Raw genomic sequence first — 15,665 nt, forward strand, 5'->3', positions numbered from 1 at the left:
GCCAGGTCATAGAGCCTGTAAATATACAATGTATCAAAACTGCTATCACTATGCTATTACAACGCAATTACTACATTATATGTAACAACATGTTACTGCAATGTTGTTAGCTACCAAACTGGATGATGATGAATGTAATTATGATGATGACAATAAGTAATGATGATTATGGACATGACAGGGCTCTGTATTCTATCAAGAAAATGATCAACAGTTTGAGTAACATCACAACATTATATTATTTCACGACACTAAGGTTTGAAGTTGCATGGCAGCTGAGGACTACCACTACACAGTACATGACAAACAATCAATCATTGTGCCTGTAAAAGATGGCCCTTTGGGCTTTGGCTGTAAAGACAGCTTAGCTAGAGGAGGCACTGTGTTGGCTGGGAGCTTTGTGAAAGCTGGGTGTGAGGTATCTGACTAAACTCAACTCCATGGTGAACAATGTTTCTGCTGAACCACACCAATGGAGTTGAGCAAAGACCAGGCTTTGTGGAACTCAGCTCTGACTATATCAATTCACACATGGTCAATTCTTCAAAGACTCCCAAAAATGGCAAATCTGCAGAATGTGCATGTGCCAACTGAATCTCAGATGACCTAGGCTTAGATTGTGTGATTTGATTGGACAATGAGCATTTGGAGACCTAGGCACATGCACATTCTCGCCGAGTTGCCATTTTCGAGAAACAGAAACGAGCAACGAGTTGGTGATTGAAAAAGTATTGATTTCAGCAAACAAAGATAGGCATGCAGCTACAGAGGACAAACATAGGTACGAGGTACGTGTTTCATATATATATATATATATATATATATATATTTTTTTTAAAGTATTAACCTTTGTCGAATCGATGTAGTCAGACCTGAATTCCACAAAGCCTGGTTTCTACTCAACGTTGTTGGTGGAGTTCATCAGAAACTTCCTTCACCGTGAAGTTGAGTTTAGTCAGCTAGGTGTGAGGTCTTCTGGCAGGACACAAAGTGTTTGAAATGCCAATGTTAGGGGATGGACAGTGGGTGGACAGTCTGAGAGGTTACCAAAGGACAAAAGGACTAACAGAAACTACTTCAGACTATTACACTACACTACTTTATTGTACTACCGTCATCCCCAGTCCAGAAGAACTCAGAGGTCACCGTCTATTAAATAATGTATCCAGATCCAGATATCCAGATGTATCCAGATGTGATTCCTGTATGGCAAAAGTTACATGGAAATTGGTTACTTTTTTTTTTTTTTTTTGAATTTTACCCCTTTTTTCTCCCCAATTTCGTGGTATCCAATTGTTGTAGTAGCTACAACTCCAGTACGGGCTCGGGAGAGACGAAGGCTGAATGTCATGAGTCCTCCGATACACAACCCAACCAGCCGTACTGCTTCTTAACACAGCGCGCATCCAACCCGGAAGCCAGCCGCACCAATGTGTCGGAGGCTACACCGTGCACCCGGCAACCTTGGTTAGCGCGCACTGCGCCCGGCCCGCCACAGGAGTCGCTGGTGCGCGATGAGACAAGGACATCCCTGCCGACCAATCCCTCCCTAACCCGGACGACGCTAGGCCAATTGTGCGTCGCCCCACGGACCTCCCGGTCGCGGCCGGTTACGACAGAGCCTGGGCAAGAACCCAGGGACTCTGATGGCACAGCTGGCGCAGTACAGCGCCCTTAACCACTGCGCCACCCGGGAGGCTGAAATTGGTTACTTTTAATAGGAAGAAAAACTGTTAATGTTAATTTGAGCAACATTTCTTTGGTTTGATCAGATAAAAAAAAATCTGTCTGTTGCTGTTCATACTTTGGTTAAGGACCTTGGACTTGTGTCTTGGTCCATATGTTACAAACAGCTTCTGACCACAGATTTCATCTTGGTCATACTGACATAGAGGGCATGGCTTGTTGGGCCCAGTGAGTTCTAATTCTCAAAAGGAATCTTTCATTGACTGATAGATTCACTGCAAGAATGCGTTACTGAAAAAAAAAGACAACATACTGTAAGGTCAACATCCATATAGTGTCATCCATGAAACTCGCACTGGAGTCCACTTAAACCAAGTAAAAACTGGACTCGTTTTAACTATGTATTTGTTGGATTCATAAAGTAGTACCAATGTTGCTGTTTTGCAAAAGACATTCAAAAGATCAAAATAAGAATGACCCTTTAGAAAGCAAAAAAAGGAAGGAAAGCAACGAAGGACAAAGACCATGTCATGTGTGTGTGGCTTTGTGGCTTTGTGTGAGCAAAGATGCAATAATAAGAATCAAACAGCTTTGCATGCTTCCTTGGCCAGCTGAAAAACATAAACACTATATATATTCACCTGTGACTAAATACTATATTGACAAAATTCAGGACTAAAAACATTCCTCTCTGCTGGGTGAGGCAGTTCTCAGTGTTATTCAGTCTGGATTTCCTCAAAGGGGTTTAAAAATAGATGGTAGGAAGGACATGGCTAATTGTTATCTTGAACAATGATAATTCCTAAAGTAACACACTCTACAGTATATGTGGTTGTTTCCTGAATAGACAGTCTTTCTGGTTTATCCTCAAATTATTTATTTATGCTGAATGTTCCTGAATGAAAGGGCTTGGGAGGGGCTTTGGAGTTGCCACTCGGACCAAAGTTTCCATGTTTGTGCTAGAAATCCTCAGTTTGTTCTTCATTGTTGCATACTTCTTCAATGTGTCCTCCTGAATGTTTGTATTTTTAGGGAGTTTGGCTGTGTTGTGAGGAAGGATATTTGTATATTTAGTACAAAGCTTCAAATGTTTTCACTGTGTTCTCATGGGAATGGTTTGAAAAGAACAACATTCTAGTTGGTGTGTAAAAGAGCACTTTGCTGTCAGATGTGGTGCTATCCCGTACATTTCATACTATAGAACATCAATTAACAATAGTAAAATAAGTAATTGTTCCCAAAATGTATATCCTGTCTATCCTCTAGTAGTAGCTGCCTGTTAGGCCTTTCGACAGCCACACAAACAGTGAGAACCTTTCACTCTCCAGGCATATCCGCAGGGTCCTACTCTGGGCCTTGTCTGAGCCTCGGCCCCGGCCTGAACATGAGCTGTAAGCCCCACTAGTTTTGCAAAGAGCAGATTAGGAGATGGGGTGTCTGCCTCATTTGAGGTGTGCTTGAATGACCTTACATAGTGCACGCATTCATTAACACAATCCCTCGACATCCAATACAAATAAAAAGGAATTGTGCTGTCAAATGTACAGTGCCCATTAGGGACAAATACTCAATGTTCATCCTCAAATACAAATGATAATAATGTGCAGCACTGCTCCGTCTGGTTCAGTGGAATGGGAGTGTTGTGAATGCAAACAATGAGTTCACCTGAGGCGAGTGAACAGGAACCGCCCAGGCTGAACGCTACGTCAGAGCTGTAACTGTTGGCTTTGATGTGGTGGTTTGGCCCATTCCGCGCAGACTCTAGAGCAGGGGTACATGCTGTCTAGACGTGCGCATGTTGATTTTGTACATCCACACCAGACGTGATCCAAGACACGTAGGTTGAAATATCAAAACGAACTCTGAACTATATTAATTTGGGGACAGGTCGAAACACATGAAACATTCATTGACATTTCACTAGCTAGCTTGATATAAATGTTTACAGTACTCTCCCTGTCCTGCATCCTGTTGTCATGGGATATCATGGGATAAAAACACTGTTGTCATGGGAGAGTAAATACACATTGAATAAGAAATAGCAAAAAAAATAAGAAAAAATTGCAAGAAAAAATAACATGGCTATACATGGCTATACAGGGAATACAAGTACTGAGTCGATGTGCAAGGGTACAAAGTATGCTAATTGAGGTAGGGGCAAAGTGACTGCTGCAACCTAGACTCAGGAGTAAACATAACATAGTAAATGTAAAGCCAGGACACTCCATGTTACATTTCATATGTGTCACGACCCGGCTTGAAGCCCGTAACAAAAAGGGAGACGTGGAGATAAGGAATAACAAAGATATATTTATTAACTGAGGTAACCTTTAACCTATATACAAATAAACAATGGTGTGTGTAGTCAGTAATCAGTAGTGTCAGTGAGTGGTTGCGTGTATAGATGTGATAATGAGGAGTGTTGCAAGATGCCAAAGCAAGCCACAAAAATGCCACAACCAAAATCAAACAGTGTTTCTGCATGGAGAGAGTCTCCTCATTGAATTGGGAAAAGGTGTATTTTTAAATCCGGAACACACCTGGACCCAGGTGTATCCCATTTCGCTGACGACCCTCCCAGCTCCGCCCACTGACATCCTATTAAGGAATGTCTTTCTTTTGGTGTTTTTCAGTCAGTAGAAAGGCCTCTTCAGTCTCCTAAGTTTTCATAATTGTGACCTTAATTGCCTACTGTCTGTAAGCTGTTAGTGTCATAACGACCGTTCCACAGGTGCATGTTCATTCATTGTTTATGGTTCATTAAACAAGCATGGGAACAGTATTTAAACCCTTTACAATGAAGATCTGTGAAGTTATTTAGATTTTTACGAATTCTCTTTGAAAGACAAGGTCCTGAAAAAGGGCCGTTTCTTTTTTTGGGTTGCTGACTTTAGGTGGAAAATGCTAATGTTGGCTAGGTGGTTAACATTAGCTAGGCTAGAGTTTAAGGTTAGGATTGGAGTTAGGTTAAAGGGTTACGGTTAGGATTAGCTAACATTAAGTAGTTGCAAAGTAGCTAAAAAGTAGTAAATAGTTGCAAAGTTGCTAATTAGCTAAAGTAGTCCGTGATGAGATTCAAACACGCAACCTTTGGGTTGCTAGACATTTACATCATACACCAATCCATCCACCCTACTTTTGTGTTTGCCTTAACCTTCTGTCTTATGTAACCATACTAATTACATTTATTATGTAACATCTAGTCTGAGATCAGGCTGAGTGACTAGGCAACAGGATAGATAAGCAAAAGTAGCAGCAGCATACAGTATGTGGTGAGTGTGAACATGTGTGTGAGTATGTGTGGCGTCAGGGTGCATGTTGTGTGTGTTTGTTTGTTAGGGTGTCAGTGTAAGTATGTTTGAGTGTGTGGGTATAGTCCGGTGTGTGTGCATAGTCTGGTGTGTGTGCATAGAGTCTGTGCAAGAGAGTTAGTGAAAACAAATGGTCAGTGCAGGTAGTCCGGGTAGCCATTTGATGATCTATTTAGCAGTCTTATGGCTTGGGAGTAGAAGCTCTTCAGGGTCCTGTTGATTCCAGACTTGGTGCACTGGTACCTCTTGCCATGCAATAGCAGAGAGAACAGTCTATGGCTTGGGTGGCTGGAGTCTTTGAAAAACGTTAGGGCCTTCCTTTGACGCAGCCTGGTTTCGAGGTCCTGGATTGCAGGGAGCTCGGTCCAGTGATGTACTGGGCCGTACTCACCACCCTCTGTAGTGCCTTGCGGTCAGGTGCCTTACACTTGTCATACCAAGCAGTGATGCCGTCAGTCAAGATGCTCTCAATCGTGGAGCTGTAGAACTTTTTGACGATCTGACGGCCCATGTCAACATTTTTCAGCCTCCTGAGGGATGAGACAGTGTTGTGCCCTCTTCACAACTGTGTCGGTGTGTGTGGACCATGTTAATTCCTTAGCGATGTTGACACCAAGCAACTTGAACTTCTCAGCCCGCTCCACTATAGCCTATCGATGTGGATGGGGGCATGCTTTCCCCTCCATATCCTGTAGTCCACAATCTGCTCCTTTGTCTTGCTGACATTGAGGGAGAGGTTGTTGTCCTGGCACCACACTGCCAGGTCTGACCACCTCCCTATAGGCTGCCTCATCGTCATTGGTGATCAGTCCTACCACCGTTGTGTCATCCGCAAACTTGATGATGGTTTTGGAGTCGTGCGCGACCACGCAGTCGTGGGTGAACAGGATGTACAGGAGGGGACTTAGCACACACACCCCTGAGGGGCATCCATGTTGATTATCAGTGTGGCAGATGTGTTGTTTCCTATACCCTCACTGCCTGCAGGTGGCCCACCAGTAAGTCCAGGATCCAGTTGCAGAGGGAGAAGTTCAGTGCCAGGGTCCTGAGCTTGGAGGGGACTATGGTGTTGAATGTTGAGCTGTAGTCAATGAACAGCATTCTTACATTCTGTAGGTATTTGTTTTGTCCAGGTGGATGAAGGCAGTATGTTGTGCAATAGAGATTGCGTCATCTGTGGATCTCGATCACATATCTCTTATTTTATTTGTGGGTATACTTGGGAACATATTTCCTAAATTATTTTTTGTTGTTGCTGAATTCCTGTCTTTTTTTTTTACCCAAAACTAAAATGTTTATATTTATTTTATTTTTTACTTTGGGGGCCAAAATAAATCACTCTCAGGCTGGTTTTGGCCCGCGGGCCACCTGTTTCCGAAACTTACAAGAAACCTGAGACACTTCCCAAAGAAAAAAGTTAACATGGCATTTCTTACATGATGCCACACCAATCTGATCCAGGCTTATAGTGTCATTTTAATGTCTGCGTCTATTCCCACTAAGTGCTGTATATGGGTGATTCTACAGAAGTGATGCAAATTGCAGTCCCATCCCAAAAATATATATTTTTAAAAACTTGAGACATTTATTGATCATGATATGTCCTAATTCAATCCAAGGCAATAACAACAAAAAATATTACTAGTTAAAAAAAAAGATTTTTCTGAATAATAGTACTAGTTAGTATTAGATACTTCTCCACAACTTTGTCCCTGACCTGTTTGGAGCGCTCCTTGGTCTTCATGGTGCCGCTTGCTTGGTGGTGTTGCAGACTCTGGGGCCTTTCAGAACAGGTGTATATATACCGAGATCATGTGACAGATCATGTGACACTTAAATAAAGTCCACCTGTGTGCAATCTAACTAATTATGTGACTTCTGAAGGTAATTGGTTGCACCAGATCTTATTTAGGTGCTTCATAGCAAAGGGGTGAATACATATGCACACACCACTTTCCGTTTTTTATTTATTTTTATTGTTTGAAACAAGTAATTTTTTTCATTTCACTTTACCAATTTGGACTATTTTGTGTATGTCCATTACATGAAATCCAAATAAAAATCCACTTAAATTACAGGTTGTAATGCAACAAAATAGGAAAAACACCAAGGGGGATGAATACTTCTGCAAGGCACTGTACAAATTAGCATTCCTTTCCAACCCCCAATCTGCACCACTTCTGTAGCCATATTATGTCAGCGAGTGTTAGATTTAAACCTCTGTGGGTTGACAGGTTTAGAGAGAGTGAGACAGAGGCTGCCCAGGTTTACACTACTGCATGACTCAGAGAAAGAATGAGAATGGACGTAGGAGGTAATTTGCACATCTGAGAGAAGTAGAGAAATGAGAGCAACAGCACGGAGACCCAGCCTCTGACAGCTCAACCTCAAGTGTCTTTGAGCCCAAACCAGCTAGATCCTGAGTGTACTGGCAGGCGCACGCTGCCTCACACTTGTAATGCTTTAATAATGCATCATCATCCTCCATGTAGACAAAGGGACTCAGTGTGTGATAGCCTGGCTCACTTTCCCTTTTCAGACAATGTTAACTGGTAGCTAGCTTACAGGGTTTTCACTACCTTCTTCATTTGATAATCACATAGAGCCATAGATATCATATGTAACATTTATTACATGGGGATAAATATTCCTTCATATTAAATAGACTTGTGTCACATCTTGGTACATTTGGTTTTAACAAAAAAATGCTACCTAAATAGATGAAACTTTACAATTTTCCTGGTAGGTGGAGGGTCAGCCAACAGGCAGTACAGTAGAGTACAGTAACATCATAGTAGCTGACTGAGCCTTGTGAAGAGGAACCTATCCTAACTCTGGTCACTGCAGCCAGACCCTACCCTGTGTTGGCTTGGCCTACAAGGCTCAATGATGCTTCAATGACTTTTGAAAACAGGGGGCTCGCCTCTAATCGTGGTTGACAGTATGTTTTTCTATTTTGCACTGTTCCAGGAGGAACTGCCGTGTGACGTTTTCCTAATTGGACATAATGAATGAGGGAAAGGGATTTCAGAGGCATGCGTCTGAATAGCTGTGATGTGTGTCTGAGCTTATTTTTGAGCTGAGCTGAGCTGACTTTTCTTCTTCTTTCTTCTTCACAGGTTAATCCTCTCATAGCACACTATCACTGTGTTCATAAAGAGTTCACAGTTTTGAATTATTCTCAATTGTAGGGCTCTCGGACTCCACTTCAAGTCAGAATTACAGGTATTTGTTTGGATAAGCAAAGAATGTGTCCAACCAAATCCATATATATGAGTGTGGACACTTGTGTGAATGTAAAAAGTTTTCATAGACCAGTCCCAGGCCATTCTGACTGGTATTTTTTTCTAAATTCTAATTAACATGCTTCATTGTGGGCTGATATGTGTAAATATTTGTCCACTCCTCTACATTCCTAACCAGAAATAACATTCAATATATCAATTAAGAGTTAATGGTTCATGGTATAAACCCTCTACTACAGATGTTTGTATACTTTTTGAGGCGATTGCCAGCAGTGAAGTGATTGCAATTGTAACTATGGCAAGAAAGACTAGCTGCTCTCAGTATCCAGGGTATTCCTCTTGTTTAATGGGTTTGTATACAGCAAGTCCCATGGAACTCCATGGAAACCTGCAAACTTAAGTGCTGACCACATACATTAAACTGACACCATTGCTTTTTATATAAAGATGTCATTAAAGGGACCCTGCATAGTGCCATTGTTTCCAGGCACTGATAAAGTATTCTTACTAACTGCATCGATATCAATAAATAGTGACCAACACATACAGAATGGAGGGAAAGAATGTAATCAACCACACCCTTCTATAGAAAGATAAGTAGGAGACTATTTCTAACAATGGAAAAGGGAATGTGAACGTTATACATTTATAGAAACCCACATATTTCTGAATGACCCTACTGTTTCTTACTGTTTAATTACTGTGGGATTAAACACATTTAGAGCCCCCCAAATCCCTTCCCCTTCCACATGGGTCAGGCACCTTAATCACAGTGGGCTTAGGGGCCCTGTGGCACTAAGGGCAGAGAGACCAGAGGCCCTGCAGAGAAAGGAGTGTGTCAGCACTTTGAGAGGGAGAGCCAATGGCGCTCTCTGGCCTCCAGCCTGCCGGCCACATACATGCCCCATGGCAGGGCCACTGGACATAGTGGCAGTCCCAGCTTAATGGGCAGATAGCAGCTGAGAGAGTGATAGGAAATGGAGAAGGGGAAGAGAGTGGAGTGGAGTGGAGTGAGAGGATGACCGTGGGTAAATCCTGAGGGGATTGGTCCTCATACCATGCTCACACAAGTCATTTAATTACCAAACTCTACTGGTCCTCTCTGGTCCACACCAGCTCAAACTCATTAACCGCTGTTGGAAGAAAGGGACCAAGTGGCCAAGTGCCAGGAATGAGAGTGGTCCAACAAACTCTTTGGGCTTATTCATACTGGCATCAAGTTTAGAAAGTTCTTCAGGTCTATAAGAGAGAAGCAGAAAAATAATGTACGTTTCTGCAAAGTGAAAATTTGCACCACTCTTTATAATCTACACATCAGTCAGGAGAATAACATTGGTCACTCTCACATTTTCAGACAAGTCCTAAGGTTGCTAAGCTGCTTATCAAGAGAAAATGGCCATTTGTATTGTCACTGAAGGCTGGCAATGGTTTCCCCTCCTATTACTGTGGTGAGGAAGCTGGCATGAATTCAGATTACTGTTGCAAAACTACACCGACCCAGCTACGACTGGGCCGTTCCATGAAAGGAGTGCCTTCTGCAACCCTTTGATATTTTAAGTAGACATTTGTGCACCAATATTGTATTTAAAAAGCCTGTTATATTCAATGAAGTGTCGTTAATATAGACCACACGGAGAATTCAATTAATCAGATTTTTATATTAATAAATATTTGAATTATATATATATTATTATATTCATTACTGTATATGAATTCAGCATTTTGACATGTTCCTCCATGCACTCTCTGTGACTTCCAGGAAGATTTTAAGCCGTTAAACCCCAAAATTTCACAACTTTTTCTTTGGATGTGTGTCGTTCTGACCTTAGTTCCTCTGTTTTTGTCTTTGTTTTAGTATGGTCAGGGCGTGAGTTGGGGTGGGCAGTCTATGTTTGTTTTTCTATGTTGGTTTTTGTGTTTGGCCTAGTATGGTTCTCAATCAGAGGCAGGTGTCGTTAGTTGTCTCTGATTGAGAATCATACTTAGGTAGCCTTTTTCAACCTGTGTTTCGTGGGTGTTTATTTCCTGTTTAGTGTTTTGTCATTCACCTTACATTTGTTTGTTGTTTGTTTGTTGTTTATTGTTTTTGTTCAGTGTTCATTTTGCTTCATTAAATTATGGACACTTACCACGCTGCACCTTGGTCCTCCTCTCTATCTCTAGACAACATCCGTTACAGGATGATTTAAGATGAAATCTTCAACCCTTGTTATGGTCAACCCTGTTACTTTATTTAACAGAATGTTAAAATTAGGTGAAATTAAAAATTAAAAATTCACCAAGTTACACATCTCAAAAAAGACACCGAATTGGCGGAACGACCCTACAGCTTTTGTCATTTACAACACACACGACATTAATGGACACATCTATCTGAGAAAAACCTTTCTATGTCTTACCCCATTGAGTAGAATCCATTGTGTAGTTGAATAGCATGATTCACACCATTGAATACAGCCAAGATTTTGGCATTTAAAATGAGCACAAACATGTTCCCTAAAAAATGCCAAAATCTTTTCAGGTAGATCCATTTCCAATGATGCTTTGACCCCAGAGGAAAAAAACTGTCCCATTTTACAGGACCAATTTGAGAGCTTTTTAAGGTGTTACATAAAGCATCAACCTAATCAGAGAGAACACCATGCCAAATAATTCAAATAAAGTTCACTGTCAATCATCACGCACCAGGAATAATTGTAGCAGGTTAGGAGAACTTACCCAGCAGTTTAGGATAATTAATGTAGCAGGTTAGGAGACTGAGGTTAAGGTTAGGAAAAGGGTTAGGGTTAGCGAAAATGCTCTCGTAAACTGCTATGAAAATCACTTTGTATCAAAATGGTGTGAAAAGAGTGGAACACACCTGCACAGTTGATGCATGCATAATTCACAAGTCAATTCTGCCACACCTCTACACTCTTAGAAAAAGGGTTCCAAAGGGGTTCTGCGGTTGTCCCCATAGGAGAACGCTTTTTGGTTCCAGGTAGAACTATTTTGGGTTTCCAGGTAGAGTATATGTGTCAGTCTAAACCTGCTTCACAGGAATGTTGTCTTTAGTAATGATTATGGTTAGATCATAATCATAATAGTTCATTTGGGGTGGCAGGGTAGCCTAGTGGTTAGAGTGTTGGAGTAGTAACCAAAATGTTGCAAGTTCATATCCCCGAGCTGACAAGGTACAAATCTGTTGTTCTGCCCCTGAACAGGCAGTTAACCCACTGTTCCTAGGCTGTCATTAAGAATTTGTTCTTAACTGACTTGCCTAGTTAAATTAAGGCAAAAATAAAGTGTGGAAGGTTTTGAATGTTACACTAGGAACAACTTTACATTATATTGGAGTGGTGTGTTTTATGCTTTTACTAGCCTTCAGTATTTTAGTTAGTACTACTGTAGTGTTTTTTATTGTGTAGTACAACATAACAAATATGTGTACAGCTTTTATAGTAGTTATTCTGTAATAACTATGTTTCACGGAATCATGGCTGAATGACGACATGGATATTCAGCTAGCGGGATATTTGCTGCACCGGCAAGATAGAACAGCACGAGGGGGGGGTGGTCTATGCATATTTGTAAACAACAGCTGGTGCACGAAATCTAAGGAAGTCTCTAGATTTAGCTAGCCTGAGGTAGAGTATATTGTGATAAATATCAGTCAACACTACTTGCCTAGAGTTTTCAGCTATACTTTTCGTGGCTGACCGCAGACAGATGCTGGCACTAAGACCTCACTCAGTCAGCTGTATAAGGAAATAAGCAAACAGGAAACCACTCACCCAGAGGCGGCGCTCCTAGTGGCCGGAAACTTTAATGCAGGGAAACTTAAATCAGTTCTACCAAATTTCTATCAACATGTTAAATGTGCAACCAGAGGGAAACAAATTCTAGATCACCTGTACTCCACATACAGAGACACATACAAAGCTCTCCCTCGACCTCCATTTGGTAAATCCGACCACAACTCTATCCTCCTGATTCCTGCTTACAAGCACAAATTAAAGCAGGAAGCACCAGTGACTCGGTCTATAAAAAAGTGGTCAGATGAAGCAGATACTAAACTACAGGACTGTTTTGCTATCACAGACTGGAACATGTTCCGGGATTCTTCTGATGCCATTGAGGAGTACACCACATCAGTCACTGGCTTTATCAATAAGTGCATTGAGGACGTTGTCACCACAGTGACTGTACGTACATACCTCAACCAGAAGCCATGGATTACAGGCAACATTTGCACTGAGCTAAAGGGTAGAGTTGCCGCTTTCAAGGTGCGGGACTCTAACCCGGAAACTTATAAGAAATCCTGCTATGCCGTGCGATGAAGCATCAAACAGGCAAACCGTCAATACAGAGCTAAGATTGAATCATACTACACCAGCTCCGACGCTCGTCTTATGTGGCAGGGCTTGCAAATTATTACAGACTACAAAGGGAAACACAGCCGCGAGCTGCCCAGTGACACGAGCCTACCAGACGAGCTAAATCACTTCTATGTTCGCTTCGAGGCAAGCAACACTGAGGCATGCATGAGAGCATCAGATCTTTCGGACGACTGTGTGATCACGCTTTCCGTAGCCGACGTGAGAAGACCTTTAAACAGGTCAACATACACAAGGCTGCGGGGCCAGACAGATTACCAGGACGTGTCCCCGGGCATGTGCTGACCAACTAGCAGGTGTCTTCACTGACATCTTCATTGACATTTCCCTGATTGAGTCTGTAATACCAACATGTTTCAAGCAGACCACCATAGTCCATGTGCCCAAGAACCCAAAGGCAACCTGCCTAAATGACTACAGACCCGTAGCACTCACGCCCGTAGCCATGAAGTGCTTTGAAAGGTTGGTAATGGCTCACATCAACACCATTATGCCAGAAACCCTAGACACACTCCAATTTGCATACCGCCCAAACAGATCCACAGATGATACAATCTCTATTGCACTCCACACTGCCCTTTCCCACCTGGACAAAAGGAACACTTATGTGAGAATGCTATTCATTGACTACAGCTCAGCGTTTAACACCATAGTACCCTCAAAGCTCATCACCAAGCTAAGGATCCTGGGACTAAACACTTCCCTCTGCAACTGGATCCTGGACTTCCTGACGGGCCCCCCCCAGGTGGTGAGGGTAGGAAGCAACACATCTGCCATGCTGATCCTCAACACTGGAGCTCCCCAGGGGTGCGTGCTCAGTCCCCTCCTGTACTCCCTGTTCACCCACGACTGCATGGCCAGGCACGACTCCAACACCATCCTTAAGTTTGCAGACGACACAACAATGGTAGGCCTGATCACCGACAACGAAGAGACAGCCTATAGGAAGGAGGTCAGAGACCTGGTGGTACCAGAATAACAACCTATCCCTCAAAGTAACCAAGACTAAGGAGATAATTGTGGACTACAGGAAAAGGAGGACAGAGCACGCCCCCATTCTCATCGACGGGGCTGTAGTGGAGCAGGTTGAGAGCTTCACGTTCTTTGGTGTCCACATCAACAACAATCTAGAATGGTCCAAACACACCAAGACAGTCGTGAAGAAGGCACGACAAAGCCTATTCCCCCTCAGGAAACGAAAAAGATTTGGCATGGGTGCTTAGATCCTCAAAAGGTTCTACAGCTGCAACATCGAGAGCATCCTGGTTGCATCACTGCCTGGTGCGGAAATTGCTCGGCCTCTGACCGCAAGGCACTATAGAGGGTAGTGTGTACGGCCCAGTACATCACTGGGGCTAAGCTGCCTGCCATGCAGGACTTCTACACCAGGCGGTGTCGGAGGAAGGCCCTAAAAATTGTCAAAGACCCCAGCCACCCCAGTCATAGACTGTTCTCTCTACTACCGCATGGCAAGCGATACCAGAGTGCCAAGTCTAGGACAAAAAGACTCAACAGTTTTTACCCCCATGCCATAAGACTCCTGAACAGGTAATCAAATGGCTACCTGGACTATTTTCATTGTGTGCCACACCCAACCCCTCGTTTTACGCAGCTGCTGCTCTGTTTATCATATATGCATAGTCACTTTAACTATACATTCATGTACACACTACCTCAATGGGCCACCAACCAGTGCTCCCGTACATTGGCTAACCGGGCTATCTGCATTGTGTCCCGCCACCCACTACCCGCCAACCCCTCTTTCACGCTACTGCTACTCTCTGTTCATCATATATGCATAGTCACTTTAACCATATCTACACGTACATACTACCTCAATCAGCCTGACTAACCGGTGTCTGTATGTAGCCTCGCTACTTTTATAGCCTCGCTACTGTATATAGCTTGTCTTTTAACTGTTGTTTTATTTCTTTACTTACCTATTGTTTACCTAATACCTTTTTTGCACTTTTGGTTAGAGCCTGTAAGTAAGCAATTCATTGTATGGTTGTACCTGTTGTATTCGGCGCACGTGACAAATAAACTTTTATTTGATTGGATGTCATTAGATTAGTGTGAATGGAAGTTCAGTTGTAAATTGTAATAGTTCAGTAAATATTTTAGTATGATAGTCCTGCATTCTTGGATCCTCTTTCACTGCTTTATAAGGTCATTTAAACAGTCCGATCTGACATGATGAATTAATGCAAACAGACATTAGGTTGGGCCCATGGCAGTATGCCAAATCCACACATCCAAATAAATAATCCTCCAAATACAGTAGTGCTTCTACAGGAAGGCTAATGGTCTGACTTTGGCCATGTGTAAGCCAAAGACTCTGTCAATTATGTGTAAAAATAAATAAATAATCCTAATTAAAGACACGTTGTGGTATGCTTGCTCAATGTCTTCTGTAATACCCTCAAACATGACAAAACTATATGAATCTGTAATGCTGTAAAGCAAAGTTGGGACTCGGGGTCATTTCTCAAGGCATTTCAGGGTGTCAGTTCAGTGGTCAATTGATCTTTCTGATATCAATTGGCATAGCTAAGCTGACACAAAGTATAGGCAGCGTTGAGGGACATATTTAAACACACATGCATTGTTTGGATATATGCTTATTCCAAAGTCTGTCTTGACAAATAAGGCCTTTGTTGACACACAAAGTAGTAGAGGTTTGCATAATATGCATCTACCTTGTTCCACATGTTTATTACATTATCCGGCAAGTTGTTACATTGACCAGTTTTATGTAAAAGTTATTGCCATTGTTACATACCTGCTTAGTGTTTCACAATTTTGTTCATGGTTCATATCAGAACAGTGGAAGGAAATCATGTTAACAACTGCCATAAAAGAAGGAGAGTGAATTTGTTATCTGGGAGTTTACTGTAAATACTGTACAGCGGTGAGGAGCATACAAGTCATGGGCTCAGGTGTGAAGCAAGCTTACGCAAAAATATCACGTTGTTTCGTGTTGTTCAGCAACCAATCTACACCTCTGATCCTGACAGAGTACCATGAGGAAGACATGGCATTTCCTG

The 15,665-nt window shown here is 42.3% G+C and overlaps 1 protein-coding gene and 1 long non-coding RNA gene across 3 annotated transcripts in view; both read left to right on the forward strand.

Moving 5' to 3' along the window:
* The window catches only part of glut1a (glucose transporter 1A), a 59,271-nt gene that overhangs the window by 8,613 nt on the left and 34,993 nt on the right, over positions 1–15,665 (forward strand). The window lies entirely within an intron of this gene.
* LOC149982571 (uncharacterized) overlaps positions 667–15,665 on the forward strand; it is a 28,463-nt gene continuing 13,464 nt past the window's right edge. Inside the window, exon 1 of one of the 2 annotated variants that reach the window (XR_016497292.1) lies at positions 667–781. This is a non-coding gene — a long non-coding RNA (uncharacterized LOC149982571). Of the gene's footprint in view, positions 789–15,665 lie in introns of both variants that reach the window. The other variant, XR_016497291.1, reaches the window with a different exon arrangement.

This window comes from Oncorhynchus mykiss, chromosome 7 (assembly GCF_057628025.1).
Source record: "Oncorhynchus mykiss isolate SJ-2025 chromosome 7, ASM5762802v1, whole genome shotgun sequence".
Classification (NCBI taxonomy): domain Eukaryota; kingdom Metazoa; phylum Chordata; class Actinopteri; order Salmoniformes; family Salmonidae; genus Oncorhynchus; species Oncorhynchus mykiss.